We start from the raw sequence: 25,230 nt of genomic DNA, 5'->3' as shown, positions 1-25,230 counted from the left end.
CAGCTGACAGGCCGGACGCCCCACGGTCAGGTGCGACCACACGCCAAAGCCAAAATGTGTTCACACTCTCGCCCCTCCAGGCTTGACACCCAGAAGGAGAGTAGTCACCGTGATGGGAATGAAACCGCTTGGAGCGAGAGGGTAAATAAAGAGTCTGTGATCGATGCAATCGGAGTTCTATTACTCCTTAAAGAGACAGCGCCCGCGAATTCTAGCGGGTTCCCTATTGCTTGTTAAGACGGAGGAGGGAGATTTGATCAAAGTGGGAGCAGCTTGCTAGACTTTAATGTGCGCAAAGGAACTAAGCCTCTGGAGAACAGATTGAAATTTACTTAATTACTATTTTTCACACAATGCCCCGCGTGATGTAAATATAGATTGTGGATAAAGGTGATGAATGAATTAAGTGAATGTTGTGCATCCACTTAATGTTTTTCTATTTTTCTATTCTAATCTCATTTCTGTATGTTTTAGAACAACCAACTTATACAGCAGCATATCTAGTCTTTAGCAACACGTAGGAATAACCTTTTTGTTTTGTTTAAATTATTAAGGCTACATAGTAGCTACAGCCATTTCTGCAGCAAGCTTCTTTACACATAATATCACTCGAACTTCAGCAACAGTATGCAGGTGATAGACTTACAAAATGTTACCAACGTTTACAAATTATAAACTTGATTCTTAGATATTTTATATGTAATTGTCAAAAATCACAGAGACAGCTCTTCCAACTCCAAGTCCGTATCTTTTGTACCCAGCCTCAAAGCATGAAGGACTCATCGGAAAATTACATACAAAATAAGAATTCTTGGCAGTATAAGATGGCATAATAGACCACAGCTGGTAAAATACATACTCTATGCAAATGAAAGGTATACTACATAACTTAATTACAGTTTAACTGCTGAATGTGATAGAATTTAGTTTTAATGAATACTGTACTGAGCAATTAGGCAGATAGGAAATAGCTTTAGATTGCAGTGTTAGTTTAATTCTAATATAAATTTGTTGAATATCTGAGGAATAAAAAGGTGACTGAGATATCTTCCCTGCCCACTTAACAATCTAGGTTTCTGAGCCTCATATTTTAGCACACATTACGATGATTTAGGGGACCCCATTCCCAAAGATGCTGATTCATCATATATGGGGTGGAATCAGAGTCATTCAGATGTAATAAGCCCCTTAATGATTGCTATGGGCGTCTCAGCTGTGTACAATGAGAAACATTGCTTAGTCTAGAGGAGGTGATGCATCAAGAGTGCTGATACCCGCAACTTGTCAGCAAAGTGGCAAGACTCAGCTTTGCTATTTATTCCCAATCTAGGTATGACTTTTTTTTTTTTAAGCCTTACATACTTAAAAATAATGCTGGATTCTGGTGGGAATATACAATGGCATGGCACTGTGGAAACAGTTTGGCTGTTCCTAAAAATGTTACCTCCTAGGTATGTGTACCAACAAGTGCTGAAAGTAGGGGCTTGGAACAAATGCTTGTACACCAGTGTTTATAGCAGCCTTATTCACCATAGCCAAAAAGTGGAAACAACTCACATGTTTAATGGACGAGTTGAAAAATAAATGTGATACATACATACAATGGACTGTTATTCAGTCATAAAGATGAATGAAGTTCTGACACATACTACAACATAGGTGAAACTTGAAAACGTCATGCTAAGTCAGACACAATGGAACATATGCTCTGTGATTCTACTTATATGAGGTACCTTGAATAAGTAGATTCATAGAAATGAAAAATGGAATGGGAGTTACCAGGGGCTGGGGAAAGGGAGAATGGGGAGTTATTGTTCAATGGGTGCAAAGTTTCTGTTTGAGCTGATGAAGTTCTGGAAATTGATAATGGTGATGGTTGCAAAACACTATGAATGTATTTAATGCCAGTGAACGGTACACTTAAACATATTAAAATGGTAATTTTATGTTATGTGTATTTAACTACAATAAAAAATAATTCTGGGAATTCTGAGGAATAACCCAAACCTTAGGATTTCTCACAGCCAAGATATGTCTAATTTGGGGTACAAAAGATTACAGAAAAAGAAACAGTTGGAGATGTAGAAACTAGCTCAAAAGGAAACAAAAGTACAGATTTTCTCTGTCTTTTAGTAAAAAATATTAAATGTTTTTCCAAATATCAAAAAATACATGTTTTTAATCAAATAGAAAAAAAATCACCTATTGTCCCATCACCTAAAGTTGACTTTTATAAAATTCATCATTTACTCATTGTAGGCTCACTACATGCCAGATACTCCTCTCAGTACCTTACAAATTCTGACATTTAATCCTCATAAGAATCTTATTATAGAGATGCTGTTATTGCCATTTCAATCTTATAGACAAGGAAATTGATGTGCAGAGACAGTGAGTTACTTGCCCCATACACAGTTAGGAAGTGGCACAGCTGCCTCCAGACTTCACTCTCTTAATCACTGAGTAAGTCATCATGCCTTTTGCATGATTGCAACCATATTGTAAATATGTAGAATTCTGTATCTTAGCCTAAGAGTAAGTTTTACAAAAAGAAAAAAAGTAACATTTGCTTTATTTTCTAAATATGTTTATTAATTTTAGAGAGAGAAGACTAGAGGGACACATTGATGAGAGAGAAACATCATCGATCGGCCGCCTCCTGCACACCCCTTCTGGGGATAGGGCTGACAGCACAGGTGTGTGCCCTGACCAGGAATCAGACCTGCATCTCTGGCTGGTGGCTCAACCACTGAGCCACACCAGCCAGACCATTTTGCTTTGTTTTCATTCTACTGTCTTCATCTCTTACTTCAAACTGCCCTTCCTATGGTTCTTTTCCATATTTGATTTTACTCCTTTTTGCTATCCCTCACCTTTGCAAACAGCAAAAGCTCAGATGGACATTTGGAAATATGGCCAAATTTGGGATATTTTTCCTAACCTCAAGGGTGCTTGAGTTCATGTAATTCTACTTGCTGCAGTAATTATTAGGGACCTCCTCAGACTACAAACTTATTAACCTATATGGGAGCCACACTATTTCACAATATTTAAAAATGTGCAAGGTATCATTGAAAGCCAAGTACTAGGCAGGGCAAACTGATCTTTTCATTAGCTCCCCTTTTACAGATCCCTCAAATCAGAACCTGGATATATATACTTGAGTACTAAAAAGGGTCGTTTGTACTATAGCTCGAATCATTCCTAGATTAATTCACTTCAAACATTGAAATTTCAGGCAGAGCACAAAAGTGCCATCTACTGTCCATAGTCCTACTTGGCACTTGGAGTGAAAATATTTTGTAGCCTGTTTCCAGGCTGTGTAACTCTCTTTTGGACACAGTTGCTCCAAAATATAGGAGAGTACATAGAAAGTTTTCCAGATATGTTTTTTAAAAAGTATATTTTTGTTGATTTCAGAGAGAGGAAAAGAGAGAGAGAGAGAGAGGGAGAGAGAGAGAGAGAGAGAGAGAGAGAGAGAGAGAGAGAGAGAGATGCATTGATATGACCATGCTCAACCAATTGAGCCACACCAGTCAGGGCATTTCCAGATATGTTTGAATCATTGAAGTATTAACCTGTTTTATTTTTAAAATTCTCACCCAAGGATATGTTTATTGATTTTTAGAGAGAGAGGAAGGGAGAAAGAGGAGAAGGGGGGCATCAATGTGAGAAACATAGATTGGTTGCCTCCCATATGTGCCCCAAGCGGGGATAGAACCTGTAACCTAGGTATGTGCCTGGAAATCGAACCCACAACCTTTTGGTGTATGGGATGATACTCCAACTGAGCCACCCAGCAGGGCTAAATCATACCCTTTTTTAATTATGACTATCAATGATTTATTTCAATCAACAGTCATTCTTCAAATCCTATCAACTATATCCTCACAATTGATTTTGTTTCCCATCTTCCTGTTCCTGGGCCTGCTGGCTCTCTCTAGGGCCTAGAGTCTAGGCCCTCTTCTTCCACCGCCCCCGCCCCCCCCCCCCCCCGAGGGATTTCATTAATCCCTAATCTACTTCTGACTTCAAGACTTACCTCTGTCTGCCGTGCATACTGCCAATAGCACCAGAGTAGCTTGCGGAAAGTACTGATTATTGGGCCCCACCACAGAGGTTTGATTTAGAAAGTCTGGTGTGAATACTAGGAATCTGTATGTTCTCAAACAGGCTTTCCAGGTGGTTATAATGTGCGTCAATATTTGGAAGCCATTGGGCAAATCGTACCACAAGCCTTCTTTAAAATGCGCTTTCTCACTTTATGGTCTGAGTCTTAAAACAAATTCCTATTTCATATTCAACCACACATCTCCCCCAGGCTGATTCTTAAGCCATTACAGGCAACTATACACATTCACATTTTGGAGCCTTTTCTAGAACTATTCCTATAGTGTGAATGCCTGTATAACTCCCAGCTCCAACTTCTGCACAAAGAAACTTATATCCGGATTTGAGAAGATGCCATAATTTTGAGCTATTTCCTTTCTTGGGGAGATGGGGCGCTGCCCCCTGTCATGCACAGAGCAGGATGGATCCGGAGGTTGAGATGCCACCCCAGTCACACTCAGCGTAGGGCCGATTGGGGGGTTGGGGCACCGCCCCCTGTCACACTCAAGGCAGGGGCCATGGGGGGGTTGCGGCGCCACCCCCTGTCACGCACAGAGCAGGGCCAATCAGGGGGTTGGGGCGCTGCCCCTTGTCACAGAGCAGGGCCCATCAGGGGGGTTGGGGCTCTGTACCCTGTCACACACAGAGCAGGGTCGATCAGGGGGTTGGGGAGCTCCCCCCCTGCCCCCCCCCCCCCGTCACGCACAGAGCAGGGCCCATTAGGGGGTTGAGGAACTCCCTCCTGTCACTCACAGAGTAGGGCCGATAGGGGAGTTGGGGCACCGCCCCCTGTCATACACAGAGCGGGGTGGATCAGGGGGTTGGGGCACCGCACCCTGTCACACTCAGGGCAGGGCTGATGGGGAGGTTATGCCTCTACCCTGTCACACACAGAGCAGGGCCCGTGGGGGGGGGGGGGGTTGGGGTGCCGCACCCTGTCACACACAGAGCCGCAGGGCAATCAGGAAGTTGGGGAGCTCCCCCCTATCAGGCACAGAGCAGGGCTGATCAGGGGGTTGGGTCGCCTTCCCCTGTCACGAACAGAGTAGGGCAGATAGGGAGGTTGTGGCCCCGCCCTCTGTCACACACAGCTGCAGCACAATCGGGGTTTGGGCGCTGCCCCCTGTCACGCTGATCCCGGTGCCAGGAGGCCTCGCAACTCCGCTGATCCCGGTGCTGGGAGGCATATTACCCTTTTACTATATAGGGTAGAGGCCTCTTGCACGTGTGGGGGCCGGCTGGTTTACCCTGAAGGGTGTCCTGGATCAGGGTGGGGGTCCCACTGGGGTGCCTGGCCAGCCTGGGTGAGGGGATGATGGCTGTTTGCAGCTGGTCACACACCCTTGACAGGGTGGGGGTCCCCACTGGGGTGCCTGGCCAGCCTGGCTGAGGGGCTGAGGGCTGTTTTCAGGCTGGCGGGTGACTGAAGCTCCCAACCGCTCCTTTTTTTCTTTTTTTTTTTATTCTGGGCCATCTTTAGCTCTGAGGCTTGGCTCCAGCTCTGAGACCTCTGCTGCTGAAAGCAGGTTTCTGGGGTTTTGTTTAGCTTCTATATTTGTAAGAATGTTTCAAACTGCAAGCTCAGAGGCAGCGGCAGGCAGGGAACGTTGGAGTCCTCTGTCACTGAAGCAAGCAAGCAAGCCTCACGTTCGCTTCCAGCTGCCTGGCTGCTGGCCGCCATGTTGGCTGGCAGTTAATTTGCATATCGCCCTGATTAGCCAATGGGAAGGGTAGCGGACGTATGGCTAATTACCATGTTTCTCTTTTATTAGAGAGGCCTAATGGCCCAGTGCATGAAATTCACGCACATTAAAAGGGGATTAATTAGAGGAACTATTTTAATATTGCTATTTGCCCTTTCTCTATAATAGAAGTGCCAGAGATGAAAGAAAATTAGTAAAATGTATGTGAAAATCTTCCTCCTGTCAGAGTTTGGGGCACACCAGAGTCAAGTCCCCGCCCACCCCTGTGCATCTCAAAATCACATGAGACCCAGACCCGGTCGGCCCCACCCTTGTCAAGCCCCACCGGGTGGGGGGCGCAGTCTCAGGTCCTCCAGTGCACCCTTAGGTCCCTGGCTCAGTGCTGGGGCGGGGGGGCACAACCTGGGCTCCCTCGACCCAGCACCAGGGCGGCAGCATGGCCTGAAGTCCCCTGGCCTGGCACTGGGGCGGGGGGCGTGCCTTGGCGTTTCCCATCAAGCCCCACCAGGCAGGAAGCATGGCCTGAGGTCCCCTGTCAAGCCCCACTGGGCAGGGACGCAGCCTCAGGTCCCCTGCCCAGCACTACACAGCCTCAGGTCCCTGCTGATTGCTCTTTAAGGCTCGTTATAGGAACCCAGCCTCCGCTGTGGGTGCCACCATCTTTGTGACAGTGTGACAGTCAATTTGCATATTCCCTCTATAAGATAAGCTAGATAACATTTCTTCCTTTGGTCCCTCATAGCATGCTATGTACTTAGAATTCTCCTTAGTAATTTTTTTCCTCCCTCCCTTCCTTCCTTCCTTCTTTCCTTCCTTCCTTCCTTCCTTCCTTCCTTCCTTCCTTCCTTCCTTTCTTCCTTTTGTTTTGTTAATCCTCACCCAAGGATATTTTTCTCATTAATTTTTTAGAGAGAGTAGAAGGGAGGGAGAAAGAGAGAGAATGTAAAAGAGACACGTGGATTGGCTACCTCCTGCACGCACCCTGACCCAGCTGGGAATCAAACCAGCAACCCAGGTATGAGCCCTTTTGTTCGCAAGCTGACGCTCTAACCACTGAGCAGCACTCGCCAGGGTCCTTAGCAACGTTTTATGTTGCTACATTATATCTATATTATTTTTGTCTCTAACAGTTCTCACTGTAGTGAAAGGTCCATAAAGACAAGGACTGTGTTGTACTCATCTTGGTGTCACTGCAGCCACCACAACTCCTAACCCCAGAGGCTCAGTGTTTTCTGGTTGGCCAGCTCTGTATTCACATAAAAGGCTACAAAGGAAATAGAAAACATTCTCTTTGCCTTCAAACAGTTTAAAATCTAATTATGAGGACAAGACTTCCCACATGAAACAATTCGTGAAACGAATCAACGTAAAAACTATGTGAAGCAGCAAGTCCATAATGACCACAAGAATGCTACAAAATATCTGTATTGTGCACATATGATTGTATTTTTATAGTGCCAAATATTCTTAAGACCTGTGAGAGGTGCTTGGAGATGATGTGCTTGTATCAGAGAAGGTTATAGGAGAAGATGGGCAATATTATAGGGAAAGATGGACATTGAGGGGGTGGGGGATTGAGCAAAAAAAGAAAAAACTCATGAACACGGACAAGCGGGTGGTGATTGGAGGGGGTGGGGTGGAGGGAGATGAGGAGGGTAAAAGGGGGATAAATGGTGGTGGACAGAGACTTGACTTGGGATGGTGTACAAAACAGTGTACAGATGATGTGTTGTAGAATTGTGTACCTGATCCTGTATAATTTTGTGAACCAGTGTCACCCCAATAAATTCAATAAAAAGGGGGGAAAAGGAACAAAAAAATAAAAGCCTTTAAAAAGATTGAAACATAAAGTAAAATGGTCAGATTAGACTTGATCAATGGTTTTCAAATGCTTTTTTTCCCAATCCTCACCAGAGGATATTTTTAAAAATTGATTTTAGAGAGAGGGGAAAAGAGAGAGAGAAAAATATCAATGTGAGAGAGAAACATCGATTGGCTGCCCCATACATGCCCCAAATTGAACCTGAAACCAGGGTGTGTGCTCTTACCAGGAACCCACAACCTTCTTGTGTAGGGGACGATGCTCCAGCCAACTGAGCCGCCTGGCCAGGACAATGGTTTTCAAATTTTAGTGGGCATTAGACAAACCTGAAGGGCTTGTTAAAGTGGAAACAACTGGGTGCACCCCAAGTTTCTGTTTCAGTAGGCATTTATAAAAAGTTCCTAGGTGTGTTGCTTATGCTATCAACGAGCCATTCTATGTCAATTGTCAGATTAAATAAAAAGTAGCTAGAGAGAGGTATAGAATGACATTTTTCAGGAGCTGAGGGGTGGGAGAAAAGGGGAGATGTTGGTCAGAGGGTACAAACTTTCAGTGATAAGTTCTGGAGATCTGATGTACAGCATGGTGACTATAATTTACAATACTATACTGTATACTTGAAAGTTTCTGTGAGAATAACACTTCCATGTTCTCACCACCACCACAGCAAGATGGTAATTATGTAAGAAAAAGGATGTGTGAACCTTATTGTGGTAAACATTTTGCAATATATCCATGTATCAATCATCACAATGTACACCATATACCAGTACACAGTATAACATGCCAATTACATCTCAACAAAGCTGGATGGACCAAAAAAGATGGCTAATAACAAATGTTGGTGAGAATGTGGAGAAATTGAAACTCTCATAAGTGGATGGTGACAATGTAAACTGATGCAGCTATTTTATACCTAGAGGTGGATTCTCCTCAAAAAGTTAAACATAGGGTTATCCTATCACCCAGAAATCCCACTCAGTTATCATGTACCCATGATAAGTAAACAGATATGGCCACACAGAAACTTGAGCACAAATGTTCATAGCAGCACTACAATAGCCAAAAGCACAAACAACCCAAATGTCCATCAACTAATGAATGGGTAAATGAAATGCGGTACATTTATACAATGAAATATTACCTGGTAACAAAAAAGAATGAAGTACTGATTCATGCTACAACGTGGATGAAACTTGAAAACATTATGCAAAGTGAGAGAAGCCAGACACTATTCCATTCATACTAAACGTTCAGAATAGACAAACCTATAGACAGAAAGTAGATTAGGGGTTGCCAGGGAGTTGGGGGGGAGGGGGATGGGAGAGGGATGAAGAGTGACTACTAATGGGAAAGGGGTCTCTTTTGGGGGCTGATGAAAATGGCCTGGTATTAAATAACGGTGATAGTTTCATAACTTGAAGAATATACTAAAAGCCACTGCCTTTTATACTTAAAAATAAAATAATTTTGTTTCTTTAAACAAACACAAATAACCACGTAGCTCTCACCAGAATGTAAACTCTCCATTGGTGTGTTTGTGCGTCAGGCCTCCTCCCGCGCCCGCGCCCGGGGCTGTGTCGCCTCCCCTCGGGCCTGCTGAGAGATGAGACTGTCTTTCAGACACGCACGCCTGGGCGTTCGCTGAGCACAGTGACTGTGAGGTGGCGCACGCCTATGAAATCAAGGGCCTGTGGGTGGCCGGCTGCTCTGAGGGCCGAGAGAGCAGAAACCAGACTGCCCGGAGCAGAGTGCTTCCCACGAAGACAGCGGGGAGGTGCGGGAATGTCCATGCAGATGTGCGCTGCATGGGACAGAGGGAGAGCAGGTCGCAACCTGAGAGCCCAAAGAGGTGCCATAAACCCAACAGGGGAAGGAAGGAAACTGACCTACAAATGCACCGTCCACCTCCCACCCCCAAGGCTGGTGACATCCACTATTTAAAATAAACGGGAGGTCAGAGGGCAGGGAGCTCCCGAGTGCAGTCTACACGGTCAGCGGGCTCAGGCCCAGAGCAGAGTGCAAGGGAGTGGAGACAGGTCCAGGGACACACAGAAAACACCCAGCACAGAGGAGGGACCAACAGCGGAAGGAACGGGCGGAAAAGAACAGAAAGCGGCCCGTGGTCCTGAGACGTCATTGAAGTTTCTGGCCTCTAGAGAGCGCTCGAGGCTTTCTCTCCTTCTCTGCTTTCACTCGAGGAGAACGTGTTCAGAGGCTAAGGACCACACCGACCAAGGAAAGAGCCCTCCGCGAGGGGATGGGGCCAGGAGATGAAAGGGATGGTTCCCGCAATGAGAAATGACCCCTTTTTACTTAGATTTACTCCATTTGCATCGATTCAGAACACTAGCATTTAATATAATCAAAGCTAACACTAAGCATTGCTGTCTGCGAAGTTATTGATTCTCATTTAGTACAGCTTTTGGAGGTAAATGCCATTGCAATTCCCAGTTTATAGATTAGGACTGATAGAGCCTCGATTTGAGCCCATATCACACTAGACCACTCTCTGCTCTTTTTTTTCTCCCTGGTATGGTCAACGGGGTCAAAGGTTGCCTTTGCTTAGGAGGCCCGACAGAATCAGGGCAGGGTCCTGGCCCGGCGGCTCCGCTGGTGGGAGCATTGGCCTGTGCCCCAAATGGCTGTGGGTTTGATCCCTGGTCCGGGCACGTAAGGCAGGAAACTGATCGGTGTTTCTCTCTCACATTGATGCCTCTCTCTCTCTCTCTCTCCCCCTCTCCCTCTCTCCCTCCCCCCTTCTTTCTCTCTAAAAATGAATTAAAAAGGCATATCCTCACGTAAGGATTTTTTTTAAAAAGAAAAGGAAATGCAGTTTCTAGGAAAAAAGAGACCTGAGAAGAGAGTGAACTCTCTATGCTAGGCTTTATCTTCATTTAAAAATGTTAAGCACATATTTAGTGATCAAGTCCTGGCCACCTGGCAAACTCTGAGCCAGATGCCAGGAATCCCCGGGTGAACCAGGGGAATGACGCTACCAACACAGCCCCTGAGAGGTTTCAGAGCCTGACTGAGTGGATTTGAGGCCCAGTCTACACATGCTACCTGTGTGACCCAGGGCCAGTCCCTTACGTCATGTAACTGTTTCCTTCATCCCTAAAATACAGGGAATAAATAAATATAAAGCACTTAGAGCAATGACAGGCATGTTGATAACATATGAGCCGCTACTGTCATAACACACACTCAGCCTTTGAAGCTTGCACCGTGATGAAGAGACACAGAGGGGGACAAGATCCGGGTCCTGGCCAAGTGCAAAGGAGCCGAAACGGCCGTTACTGCCTGCTAGGTTGGCAAAGCCCAAGGTTACAAGGAGGCTCTGTTTGGCCTACTTCAGCTTTTGCATTTAGGGTCAAAGCTCTCATTCCGAGAGGACTGACAGGCTCTTGCCTGGCCTTGTGATCAGTCATTCTGGCTGCCTGAACCACTGTACTCAGAGAGACCCGCAGACTGCATGTAGAATTACTGAGAAAGAATGAGGGATACATGACGTCTGCCACTGACGGAGGACTGAGGGAGCCGCACTAGAACAGTGTTCTTTTGCCAGGGAAGTTCACATCAGCAGGGCATCTGGGCAGGACTTGTAGGTCCTGATGATAGTCACCGATTGAGGTAACCGTTAGCACCGAAACCCTGCATCCCAGGAAAGCCCTCCGTCTGAAGCACAACCCAATTAGCGCCACAAGTGTTTTCTACCTGACAACACCTTTTCAGAAAGAATAAATGACTAAGTAAACCATAGACTCCGAGCAGTGGAGATTATTGTTTTGATCTTGGCCACTGTCAGCCTGTGAAAATGCATCGTATTCTGTTGTCACAGGCCAGCCTTCTAGCCTCTCTCCTTTCTCAGCATTTCTCCTGCTCTGTCCACGGAAGCCTGCGCAGGAAGCAGAGGGCAGCCTGAAAGGGGTTTCACTGAAAAGCATCCCAGGCAGGGATTATTTACAGAGGCGTGGGCAGGGGTACCCGAACCAGCAAGGTCTGGGAGACGCCCAGGGATCAGCCCTCACTCACCGAGGGAGGCCAAGGGCCCAGGAGAGGGAGTGCTGTCCTAGTCTGGAAGGAGCTGGAGTTGGGAAAGAGCAGAGCTGGGGCCTCTGCTGGGAAGAGGGAGGAGAAAGGACAGAGCCCAGACCCGCCTCCTGCATTCTGGCCTCTTGCCAAATGGCAAGCAGAAGCAGTGAAATGACAGGTTTAGTGAAACGACAGCTTTGGTAGCGGTAAGCCCCCCAGGCCACAGAGCGCGGCAAGAAAAGGCAGAGTAGAGATCTTAGAATAGCCAGCCCAGGCCACCCTCCCACTTGACTCAGCTGAAGAACTCAGGTCCCGACACTGGGAATCAGCCTCATCATGGAGGGGTGACAGAGCTCTCATACGCCTTCCTGGAAGCCACACTGTCATGGCTGCCACCACCAGGCTGCAACCCAGCAAGGAAAGAAAGAAAAAGAAAGTTACAGTAAAATGTAGCGGACACAGTCCCACATCTGAGCAAATCTAATCCGGTAATCTGACTTCCTTCTCGCACCACTCATTCCATGATTCCCTACTCCCCACTAGCACCCTGCAGTGGAGACGCTCTCACCAAAAGCTCATCCCCACCAGACCCCGGTGCTGAGCAGCTCTGTCCTAACTGAGTTGCTGCTGTTTCCCACTGACTGTTGTTGCTATTGGACACGGGAGTGTAATAAATCCCATGGGCTCCAGACATAGTGTTGTAGCAACAGTCCCAATTGCTCCTTGAACGTGGAATCAATCACACTGGCTCCTGCTGGCACCCAATTCTCTGTCCTTGATGAGTGGCACGAACAATCAAAATGGCCAGGGGACGTTCTCAGTGTTTCCTGGTGAAAATATTCCTCTCTCTTTGACAGGAGGATCCATTCACTAGATACAATGTTTCCGGGACATGGAGGAGATACTCTTAAAGTGAGTTATCAAGTGTAAAAGTGAGGTAAGCCATTTCTCCCTCCATGCTTGTATTCCTGAAGTCATCCATGTCTTCAGTACCCTGTATTGATCACTGATCTGACCACGTGAAGACCAGCACCCCAACCTCATAAGACATTGTCTCTGTGCTGGCTCCAAAATGGAGCCTTCAATAGGCCATTCCATCGTTTCATCAAACCAAGAGGTTCTGGGTGACGTAAGAATAATGAATTCTATGATATGAGCCCCCAAACCACAGTTGTTTAACTGTTAATGAGTGCCTTAGTCCATGATAATGATGTTTGTGATACCATGGAGGTGACTACGGCAATCCATTGACCACAAATAGTAGTGCTAGCAGAAGCTTCATGGGTAAGAAAGGAAAATCACGCTCCAGGATATGCAGCTATCCTTATGAAGGCAAGTTACTGCCCCTCCCATAGTAAGTGGTCCAAGATGATCAACCTGGACGGCTGGTGCCCCCAGGAAACAGCTGCATAAGGGCTCAGTGTTGGCTTCTGTTTTAGAAAGTTGAGCACTCACAGCAGTGACCAGATCAAACACGGTGACAAGAAGTGCTCGTATATTACCTCTATTTCTGTCCCCATAGCTCTTGGTGTATGGGCCATCTGTGCAAGCACAGAGATGGGCAGGGAAGGAGGCTCACTGACAACCAAAGCACAGGCCGTCTTGGCCACCTCTTAGTTGCCTTTCCACACAGCGAGTGTACTCTGGGGCCATTTACCTGAGGTTCAAATAGCTTCTAATCCTGGAGCAATTCTCATAGGTCCATCACACAATTTCCCTTCCGGGGATCTTGGCACCAATCTTCCAATCACGTTTAAAACTTACCAAGTCCCTGATCAGTTGACTAATTCATTAGCTACCATCCATGAATCAGCACATTCCAGGAAAATTCAGGTTCTCTCTTCTTTCATGCTAAGTGGCCAACCAGATGTAGTGCCCAAAGTTCTATTCCCTGGGAGAGCCCCCCCCCCCCGACTTACAGAGCCACCCAATACAAACACTTACTTAAACCGGCCAGCAGCCCCCCGTCTTCTCATCAATTGCTCGCAGGGAATTCCCCATAAGGCCCGAGGTCCAGTTTGAGGGAAAGGTGGGAAGTAATAGAAAGTCTGAGTCATCTGCTTTTGCAGGGAAGAGAAGTGATGAGAATAGAACTGGGGTTGTGAGGGGATAACAAGTAGCAGTTCACCCACATATGTGCAAGTTCTATAGCCTTCAGTTTAAATAGAATGATTCTTCTGCAAGTTTCCTCTTACTTTATGTGAGAAAAATCCTTATAGATATAACAGCATCCATATCACAAGTCAGTAAGGCAATAAAGGAATATCTCAGCATTCTACATATATTTCTGACAACATATTTCATAGTTCTCCTTAAATGTATGTGAGGTAAAGAAAAATACATCCGATATCTCTGCTTAATTGACTTTTGCCAGACAGTCTATCTTGATATGTACAATTTTGATAAATTCCTCATGTGTGTACTTTTAAAAACAAGTTCTATGCTTTCTTTGTCAGTGAGGGGTAAAATCAGATCAATTCTATAAAATCAGTTTTATACAAGCATTGTTGAAACTGTTGAAATCCCAAGATGGAGTCTTTAAAAATATATATGTTTTTATTGATTTCAGAGAGGAATGGAGAGGAAGAAAGAGATAGAAATATCAATGATAACAGAGAATCATTGTAGGCTGCCTCCTGTATGCCCCATACTGGGAATTGAGCCCACAACCTGGGCATGTGCCCTGACCGGGAATCGAACCGTAACCTCCTGGTTCATAGGTTGATGCTCAACAACTGAGCCACGCTGGGCAGGCCCCATGATGGAGTCTTTAAAATAAAATGTGTTTAAACTAACCGTTGATCCTAGAAGTCAGGAAGGGACGCTCAAAGGGACATCTAACAGCTGCTAATGTTGAATTTCCTCCTCTGGGTATCAGTTACATGGGAAACAACAAGCTGTACACTTCTAATAAATGTACTATTCTATACCTATGTCTATTATACTTCAATGAGAAGAAAAAATTCAGTACATTTTATATAATGATAAAATTCTTGCTAAAGTTTCCATGAACTTGAAACTAAATTAGAACATTTTGTGAAATGCTACACAATTAATGCATTTTTCCTGCTAAACAGTCAGCTCATCAAAATAGTTTATTCAAGGCCTAGGTGCAAGGAATTGCATTAGATATAAACTATAGCCTTGTGGGGAGGGGAACATATCTACATGTCCACACAAGGCAAATACTTATTGAGCATACTAGTCTAGGCACCTGTTTGCTTGCATGAGTGAGCAAAACAGGCAGAACTCCTGTCGTTGTGGAACTGATGCCCAGTGAGACAGCCACCCAATTAACAACAAACAATAGGTAAATTGCATGATATGTTAGAAGGTGATAAGATCTACTCACAAAAATGGAGCGGGGTAAGGGAGATAGGAAGTGCTGTGGGGGCCAGCTTGCAATTTTAAATAGCATGTTCAGGCAGGCATCCCTGAGAGGGTGATACCTTCATAAAGCTTTGAAGGAGAAGCTATTAGCCATGCGTATAGCTGGGGGAGGAGAATCCGGCAGAGGGAACTGGGAGGCAGAAGAGGACCTGACAAAACCAAGGCAAAGAAGCCAGTGTGATTAGAATGAGGTGAGCAAAAGGAAAAGGAGCTGATATGAGGGCAGGAAGTTAATGAGGGCAAAGATAATTGTAACTGTTGCAAGATTTTGGTGTTTACTTTCAATGAAATGGAGCACCATTGCAGGAACCTGAGTAAGGGAATGACATCAGCTGACTTACATTTTGAAAATATCTGTCTGCAATTTTGAGCACAGATCATTGAGGAGGAAGAGTGATAGCAGGGAGGCCGATCAAGAGGTTACTGCATTAATCCAGATGAAAAGTGATGGTGTCTGGGAGCAGGCTGGCAGCAGTAGACATGCCCAGGTTTGGCTATATCTTGAAGATAGAAATTTGAATATGCCCGGCTGGTGTGACTCAGTAGTTGAACATCGACCCATGAGCCAAGAGGTCATGGTTTGATTCCCAGTCAGGGCACACACCTGGGTTGCGGGCTCGATCCCCAGTAGTGGGTTTGTAGGAGGCAGCGGACCTATGTTTCCCTTTCATTGATGTTTCTATCTCTTTATCCTCCTCCTTTCCTCTGTCTCTGAAATCAATAAAAACATATTTTACACAATTTAAGAATGAATTGAATATGACATTCAAGTAAAAAGAGGGGCGCAGCGTGACTTTGAGGTTTGAAGCCTGAACAAGGGTGAAGCTGTCACCCATTCAGATGAGGAAGGCTGTGCACAGAGCAGGATTAGGGAGGAAGAGCAGAAGGTCAGTGCGGTGCACATTAGGTTTGAGATGCCCATTAGACATCCTAAGGGAGAGGTCAAGTGGCCAGTTAAGTATGGATGAGTTTGGAGTCCAGGATAAATGTGTGGAAGCAAGTGCAACAGTTATATTTGTAAGACTGAGTGAGATAACCAAGAAGAGAGCATAAAATAGTGGTAAGAAGGACCCAGCCAGGGAGAAAGAAGGGACAGCCCGTTCTGTCCTAGGGTATTCCCAGCTTGCAATAGGGCTAGTTGACTGAACACTACTTACCATTGTAATAATAACCTCCCAGGAAAATTAAGTCCAAGGACATTTTCCAGTTTCTCTGCCAAGCCATGATCATGAGTACCTGGCACACAGGAAGAGCTTCCTAATTATTGCAAATTGTTGAATGAATTATTTCAGGGCTCTGGGGATAGCCCACAATCTCCTGAGGCTTGAGCCCTTATTAGAGAGACTTGGTATTATAAGTACATTTAGACTTTCTCTCGTTTATAGCCACCAGGCATATCAGGGGGAAGATGGGTCAAGTAGTTCCTACTTGAGATTAAGCTGGAAGCTTGTAGGCAACTTCCCCCCCTTCCCCCAAAGCATATATTCTTCCACCCTGATAAACTCTATCTCAATCAATTCTTTGTGGTCCTTAAACACCTATTCTGCTGTAATCAAACATTCTTCTGCCCCAGAGCTTCTGTCTTGCTGGTCCCTCAGTCTGGACCATTTCCCCTTTGAACAGTCAGTGGTTCTCAACCTTCCTAATGCTGCGACCCTTTAATACAGTTCCTCATGTTGTGGTGACCCCCAACCATAAAATTATTTTTGTTGCTACTTCATAACTGTAATTTTGCTACTGTTATGAATCATAATGTAAATATCTGATATGCAGGATGTATTTTCATTGTTCGTGACCCACAGGTTGAGAACTGCTGGTTTCCTCCCTTCACTAATACCTCTGCTTAAAGTCACCTCTTCAGAGAAGCCAATTACCATCCTTCGGCCTCAAATTGCACTAGTCTCCCACTTATCTTTCTCCTTATACCCCTGACCATACCTGCTGTTATATTATCATATTTGTTGGGTTGGTTCTATGGACTTAATGTACCCCACCTAAAATTTGCATGTTGAAGCCTTTATACTTAGAGTGAGGAAGCAATTATGGCTAAATGAGGTCAGAAGGGTGGATGGAGTCCTGGTCCAATAGGATTAGTGTCCTTGTAAGAACAGACACCAGAGAGCCAGTTCTCTCTCTCTCTCTCTCTCTCTCTCTCTCTCTCTCTCTCTCTCTCTCTCTCCCATGCGAGCATACTCCAAGAAACCAAATAAGCCAACGCCTTGACCTTACACTTCTCTACCTCTAGAACTTTAAGAAATAAATTTCTATTGTGTAAGCAACCCAGTGTGGTATTTTGTTATGGCAGTCTGAGTTAACTAATACAGTTGGCTACCTTCTGCCTTTCCTACTAAAACAGTGTCTTTAGAACAGGGAACCTTTCATTCTTTATCTTCATTATATAGATCTAGAACACAGCCTCACCCATTGCAGGCAACTCATTAAAGGTCAATGAATAAATCTGCTCTCTCAGATATGGTCGAGATACCACCGAATTAAATAATTATATTTGTTACCCACCTTGTGAAAGGACCTATGCTCAGCATGAGTCAAAGTACAAACACGTGGTCCCCAGTCCACAAAAAGCCCGCAGTTTGATTGCTCTGAGTCAGGCTGCTCTGCAAGACTGACAGTTCACTTGCTAAAGCTCTAAATCCTGTTTCTTGCTAGGCTCCTGAGAGAGGACAGAGCTCTGCGTAAAAACAACCCTCATTTTAGCAGAGATTCCAGGGTGTTTTCAGTGAGAGTCATCTCCCGGCAAACAGAGCGGATTTTCAAAGTAAATTTAGCTTCTCATCTGGGATGAATAGTCTGTATTTTGTCTTCTAAACCGTAACCAGCAATCCTTTCCTCAACCTTGGCCCTTGAAGTGTAGCGGATATGGGATTTCTGAGCAAACCAGTTATAGAACGGGAGTTTATTTAATAGACACTTGTAGGAAAGGGTCTGGAGAGAAGCCCTCACTCCCTTGTCAGAAGACTCCCAATTCAAGATCTTATATCCTTGGTTAAACGCTGACTTTGAAAAGTCCCCAAAGTACACACACACACACACACACACACACACACACCCCAGAATTAATACATTCAGACTGAAACCAGCTAACAGAATGGCACATTGTGTAGAGGTTGATCTTTATTGTGACCTAACTCCATGGATTATGAGCATGAGAGCCAAAAACGGCTATTTGTATGGGGAAAGGTAATGATATTATGGGTATACAACATTATAAAGGAACAAAAAAATAAGAAGATAAGCAATAAGAAAAGCTTTCAGAGTCTCACAGCTCAGTCCCCTGCTAGGAGATAAAAGGGTTTTATTTCTGTCTCAAGCGTAGGCCTAGGCAAACCCAAGACGTGCTCTTTGTGGTGGGCTTATGAGCAGGGTAAATGGAAAAAGGAAAATTCCTGGCAAGCCCTGGCTTGGAGATGGGACAAAACAACCTCAGTAAGTATAATGCATTTCCTTCTTTCCCAAATCCATACTAACTTGCCCAGCAAAACTTTCTTTAGCCCTTTACTGATTCCAAAACTTATTTTAATTCTTGCCTTTCACTTCTTATTTCCTTTCCCACAGATGGCACTGGGTAAAACATAAGCCTGTAAAAGTAAAGCTTGAAAGACTTTCTTTTCTTTTTTTGGCTTTAAAATGTTTCACATGACTACATGATAGTCCCACCTCACCCACCCACACTTACATCTTCCCTCTTCCTGGCATTAATAGGTCTGAAAACATTCAGTTAGGCAGGAAATTTAGAAAATGGAACTTCATCTATCATTTTGTTGCCTCTTGAAGGAATTTTTAAAATATTGAAGAGGTGCAATTGTAGATACAATAGAGAAAGCACATTAATTCCACCCTTCCCCTTCCCCTAAATTGCAGCTCTAAAACCTGGATAGAATTTGTGGAGCATCTGCGGACTTGAAAAGTAAATGGTAGCAGGTAGATTGGAGATGACCAACATGAACTCGAAGCTGCCTGAAACCCAGAGTGGGTACTGAGGCACAGGTGAAGAGAACTGCAGGAGAATTTCTTGAATTCTCACTCAAAAAAATGGGAAAGAGAATTCCTAACACTGGTGAGACTAGAGCAAGCATGTCAAACTCATTTATTTAAATGAGGCATGTGGCCCGCCCGCCACGAGTTTGACATGCTTGGACTAGAGAAAACCATTATTCTAATTATTTTTTTCTTTTCTTAATTCTCTCATTCACTTTTAGCCCCAAGGAGTACTCAGTGGTGGCAATAACAAGAGCGTGCAGGGGCAAAAACTCTGAGGAAGGGGAACATTGCTCTCCGCTTGGGGTTCTGTGGTCCCCAGGGGATGAGGTATGTGGCGGCGGCTCTGTCTGTCTCTGTGTTCTCTCATCACACTTGTCTGTCTCTTGTGTTCACTCATCACAGTTTCAAAATGTCTGGAATGTACTCTGAAGGTATGAAGCATATAAAGAACCAGGAAGACCACAACTCATTTAGGAAAAGACAATCAAGAGATGCCAACACCAAGATGACATACATGTTGGAATGATCAGACAAAGGCTTAGTGAAGCTATTGTAAACATGCTCCACCAAGTAAAGAATTTAACTCGTATAATGGGATGATAGATGACTTCAGCCAAGAAATAGAATATATAAAGAATCATTTGAAAGGTCTGAACTGAAAAATATAACAACTTAAAAATAAAAACTCAGTGGATAGTCTCAACAGCAAAAGAGGTTAACAGAAAAAAGTGAACTTAAAGATAATTTAGTAGAAATTATCCATTTTGAATAACAAAGAAAAAATGTAAAAAGTTTAACATTTGAAACCTCAAAGTCTCAGAAGGAGAGTAAGAAGAGTGTGATGCAGAAAAAAATATTAGAAGAAGAAGCAGCTAAAAACTTCCCAAATTTGACAAGTGAAATAAACTTACAGCAGCCTCTCTCCAAAGAAAGATAATATCCAATAAATCCACTCCTAGATACATTATAATCAAACTGTTAGAAACTAAAGACAATAAAAAATATTGAAAGAAATCAGAGAAAAATAATACCTTACTTACAGGGAAACAATGATTTGAATGAATACAGATTTCTCACCAGAAATCATGGAAAAGAAAATGAAACAATATTTTAAAGCACAGAAGGAAAAGAATTGTCAATTCATAATTCTATAACCAGTGAAAATATTCTTCAGGAATTAAGAGAGGAGGGGAGACAACTGCTAAGCGGATTTCTTCAGACAAGTGAAATGATACCAAAGGAAACATATAACATCAGTAATAAAGGAAAAGCAACAGACACAAGAAATATCTTTTAAAATATGCTATTCTTCTTTTATTGAACACTTTTAAAACATGCTTAATGGTTGAAAGTAAAAATTATAACATTTTTTGCTGATGTTTTCAATGTACATAAGACAACTACAACACTAAACAGGGAGGAAAAGTGTTCCATGTGGTGGACAGGTTTCTCTATTCTACTTTAAGCAGTAAATTATTGATTCTAAGCAAATTTCAAAAAGTACATGCATTTAAATATATGAGATTCAGCAAAGCAGTGGTTAGAGGGAAATTTATAGCACTAAACCCTTATGTTAGGAAAAAATGGTTTCATATCAACCATCTAAGTTTCCAATTCATGAAACTAGAGAAGAGAAAAATAAACCTAAAGCAATCAGAAGGAAAATAAATAATAAAGGTAAGAGTACATATCAATAAAATTTGAAAACAGAAAAACAATTGAAAAGTCAATGAAATCCAAACCTAGTTCTTTAAAATAAGATACACACACATATATATATATACACACACACCTCTAGCAAGCTGAAAAAAAGACATTATTATCAAAGTTATCACTATAGAATCTGAAGACATTAAAAGGATAACAAAGGAATACTATGAGCAAATCTACATATACAAATAATTATAAAAGTGGACCAATTCATAGAAAAATAAATAAAACTACCAACACAAGCCCAAGAAAAACTAAATCACCTAAGTAGTCCTATAACTATTAAAGAACTAATTTCTAGCTTAAAACATTCAAAAAAGAAAATTTATAGGTGCTGATGGTTTCATTGGTGAATTCTACCAAACATTTATAGAAGAAATAATACCAACTATACAAAATCTCTTACAGAAAACAGAAGAAGTAATACTTCCTGCATTGCTCTGACACAAAAACCAATGATAGTACAAGAAAAGAAAACTAGAGAGCAATATTCCTCATGAAAATAAATGTAAAAATCCTCAACAAAATAAAATTTAATATATGTAAAAAGAATAATATATACCATGCCAAATGGAATTTATCCTGCGAAGTCAACTCCAGTTCAGTATTGAATATCAGTCAATGCAAGTCACCATATTAACAATCTAAAGAGTGAAAAACTCATGATACCAAGAGCATGATTCGTAAAAGAAAAAAATAAATTGGACTTCAAAATAAAAACTTTTGCTCTGCAAAAGACATTAAGAGCATGATAAGACAAGCTACAAATTGAGAGAAAATATTTGCAGATCATATTTCCAGCACAGAACTTTTATCCAGAATATATAAAGAACCTTCAGATATCAACAATAAGAAAATAATCTGTCCGGCCAGTGTGGCTCAATGGTTGAGTGTCGACCTATGAACCAGAAGGTCACGGTTTGATTCTCAGTCAGGGCACATGCCCGGGTTTTGGGCTGAGGCAGCTGATCAATGATTCTCTCTCATCATTGATGTTTTCACCTGTCTCTCCATTCCTCTCTGAAATCAATAAAAATATGTATTTAAAAATTTTTTAAAAGAAAAGAATCCAACTTTTTAAATTGGCAAAAGACTTGACTAGATACTTCATCAAAGAGAATGTATGGATGGCAAATAAGCCCATAAAAAGATGCCAGCATCATTAGCTATGAAGGAAATGCGAATGCAAACCACAATTACACATCTATTAGAATGACTAACATAAAAATTACTGAAATGCCAAGTGGTGGCAAGGATGCAGAGCAACTGGAATTCTCATATTTTGCTGGTGGAAATGCAAAATGATACAAGCACTCTGGAAAATGTTTGGAACTGTTTAATAAAGCCAAACATGTTTACATTCCTCAGATCCTGCAATTCTGATCCTGGGTATTTATCACAGAGAAATAAATATGTTTCTGAAAAAATACACAACCTTTGTACACAATTATTTATATAGTGATCCAACCATAATCACAAAAAATTGGAAACAACCCAACTGTCATTTAGCTGGTGAGTAGATAAATTGTGATACATCTAAATAATGAACTACTACTCAACAATATAATGAAACAACGACTGAATCATACAACAACTTGGATGAACCTTAGAGGCATTAAGCTGAGTAGAAGGAGCCAGTCTCAAAGGTTACATACTAAATGATTCTACTAAAGGACACAATCATAGGGATAGAAAACAGATAAATGATTACTGACCTTTTAGAGATGAGAATTGGAGGGAGAGTGTGATGACAAAGGGATAACCTGAGTGAGTGAGTTTTGGGGGTGATAGAACTTTTGTATCTCAATCCTAGTGGCGGTTATATGAATTTATACAGGTGCTAAAACTTATAGAACTATACATACTGAAAAGGCCGATTTTACTCTATGTTAATTTAAAAAATCAGACTAGAAAAAGCACCAAAGATTGCAAGGCAGAACATCATCATTTTACTCAATTTTTCTTTCCCATTTATCTGGGACAGAAAACAGTGCAGGCAATGTACTTTCAGATTTAATATTCTACATGTTTGTTCAGTCCCAACGTCCATCAAAGCATGCTTGCAACTTGAGTCATCAAGTGCAGATCCGGATCAGATAGCTCGGGGAAGGGACGGGCTATCAGAAAGCTAATGACTTGGACTGACGCCAGCGTTTCAAGGAACAAGGAGGACATTCAAACCTTAATGGAAGTATTCAGTCCACAAGACAAGGAGACATGCGTTAGCTTTAATCCGCTTTTCCTCCACTCTGTTCCAAGGGTCTGCTGGGTCTGCAAATGGCCAACTTCACGTTCTGAAGCGTATAAGAAAGAGAACCATTACCTTTCTATGTTCCTCAAAACAAGACTCTGTATACAACAGGACTGCACGACCAAGCCCAAAGTAAGACTACAGGTTTGTTGATTTGGGAGTGGCGGGGGTGGGGGGTGTAGACTGATGCTCCCAGAGATCTTACCTGCCTTATGCATAGTTGTTCCTAATATGAGCACATTATAGACGTTCACTTAGTGTTTACTGGATTGAATTGAATATTAGAGAGTGGCTTTAACTTGCTAGGATGGTTTTAGGATCCCTAGTTCCAGACAAGGTTAGCAGTCACAGTAAGAACAAGAGTAAGATGCCTGGGAGAAAAACGAGGGTCTTGGTTAAATGCTTCTCGTGGTTAGAGCATCATGTTCCAGACCAGAAAAGGGAGGCATCATCTAGAATTCCACCCACGTGAGTCAGGAGGATTGGCCTTGGCTCCAGCCGGGGCGATCACAGAGCAGAGGGCCACCAAGAGGGCGCAGGCAGGCAGAGATGGCCACAAACATTAGGCGAAAGGCAAAAACTTTGAAAACATCAGGAGTGAGCTGGATCTTGCTTTACCTTAGTTTAGTTAGTTTTCAAGTTACCTCAGGAAAGGCAGGGGCTATTGCAGGACTACACGTGCATTACTTTCAGAAACAGCCAGGATCAGAGGCAGCTCCAGCCTAGACCGGCACCGTCTCGGCACAGCTGCTGCGCTCAAGCATTTGCTCCATTTTTCTCTCTCTCACCACAAGGTCATCTGCTTCTGTATTAGCTTCTGGGAGCAGCAGGGACACTAAACAGAGAGATCTCTTAGAATTTTCTAGTTCCAACAGATTATGGAATTTTCCTGGGTCATAGTAATATGTCACAGCCTAGCCAACGGATGGGCTGCCCTTGGGTCATACGTGCCTGTCCCTGGGATCACAAGATACAAAGGTGCCACCGAAAGTCTGGGGCTGTGGCTGAAGCTGGAGCTGGAGCAGTTCCCTTCACATGGGTGTATGAGGGGCAGGAGCTGTCATTCCAGGACAGAGGTTCCTCTGGAGTTGGGGGCCAGGGCTGATAGTGCTTGAGTGATTCTCTTCTTTTCATGTTACACAGCAGACGGAGGGTGGACAAGGGCACTGGCTCTCTTTAGGCTGGAAAGACAAACTACCAAAGATAGATGGCAGAATATGGCCCTTGCTGCTGGCTGGGCACCCTCAGGAATGTTGCTGTCCAGAATGGGAGGTGCCTCTGCTGCATGTATCTTTTGGGGAGGCAGTGGGCAGGTTGGCTAAGAACATGAGTGAGGATGTCGTGGGTTCTAATCTCAGGATGGCCACTTGGTTTGTGATTTTGAATAAATAGCTCCCACCCTCTGAACTTCACATTTTTTTAGTTATAAAATGGGAACAATTCTAGCTTAGGTTGTTTAAAACAAAATCAAGACCATGTTATCTTTACTACCTAAATTCTGCATGGCTTCCCATTGTGCAAAATTACATCTCAAATCCTTACACAAGCTGGCAACTCCCAGAACAAATATACCTCCTCATGTCCAGGATTTCCCCCATGTCTTGCTCTGTTGCAGCCACACTGCCTCATAGCGATTCCTGTAAACTCCAGGCATCCTCCTATTCAGGCCCCTTGCACTAGCTGTATTTTCTGTCTGGAAACATCTTCACCCAGACAGCTTCAAGATTCTTTCTTGGATCAACTTCCAGTCTATGCTAAAACATTACTGTCTCAGTAGTTTCCCCTGCTACTCAGTTTAAAATTATAACCACTCCCCTTCTTCCCTGCATGCTAGATTCCTTTTGCCCTGCTTTATTTTTCCATTTTAGCTCAGTACATAATTAATTATTGATCTTGCTATGTTTTCTCTCCCACAGTAGAATATAAACCCCAGAGAAGAGGGATTTTTGTCTATTGTCTTTATTGATCTGGCTTCAGCACCTATAAAGGAGTAGGCATGAAATAGATGCACAAGAAGAAATTGCTTTGAATCTGGCCAGTGTGGCTCAGTGGTTGAGTGTTGATCCATGAACCAGGAGGTTACAGTTCAATTCCTTGTCAGGGCACATGCCTGGGTTGTGGGCTCTATCCACAGTAGGGGGCCTGCAGGAGGCAGCCAATTGATGTTTCTTTTTCTCATAGATTCTCTCTCTCTCTCTCTCTCTCTCTCT

The 25,230-nt window shown here is 43.3% G+C and overlaps 1 long non-coding RNA gene across 1 annotated transcript; it reads left to right on the top strand.

Annotated features, from left to right (window-relative positions):
• Nucleotides 1-81: 81 nt before the first annotated feature.
• Nucleotides 82-25,026, top strand: LOC118649795. Its single transcript, XR_004965746.1, has 4 exons — nucleotides 82-141; nucleotides 12,528-12,607; nucleotides 19,278-19,386; nucleotides 23,029-25,026. It is a non-coding gene; the product is annotated as an uncharacterized LOC118649795 (long non-coding RNA).
• The last annotated feature ends 204 nt before the right edge of the window (nucleotides 25,027-25,230 follow it).

This window comes from Myotis myotis, unplaced genomic scaffold (genome assembly GCF_014108235.1).
Source record: "Myotis myotis isolate mMyoMyo1 unplaced genomic scaffold, mMyoMyo1.p scaffold_m19_p_3, whole genome shotgun sequence".
Classification (NCBI taxonomy): Eukaryota; Metazoa; Chordata; class Mammalia; order Chiroptera; family Vespertilionidae; genus Myotis; species Myotis myotis.
Note: the sequence above shows the minus strand (reverse complement) of the source record. Positions and strands in the feature narration are given on the sequence as shown.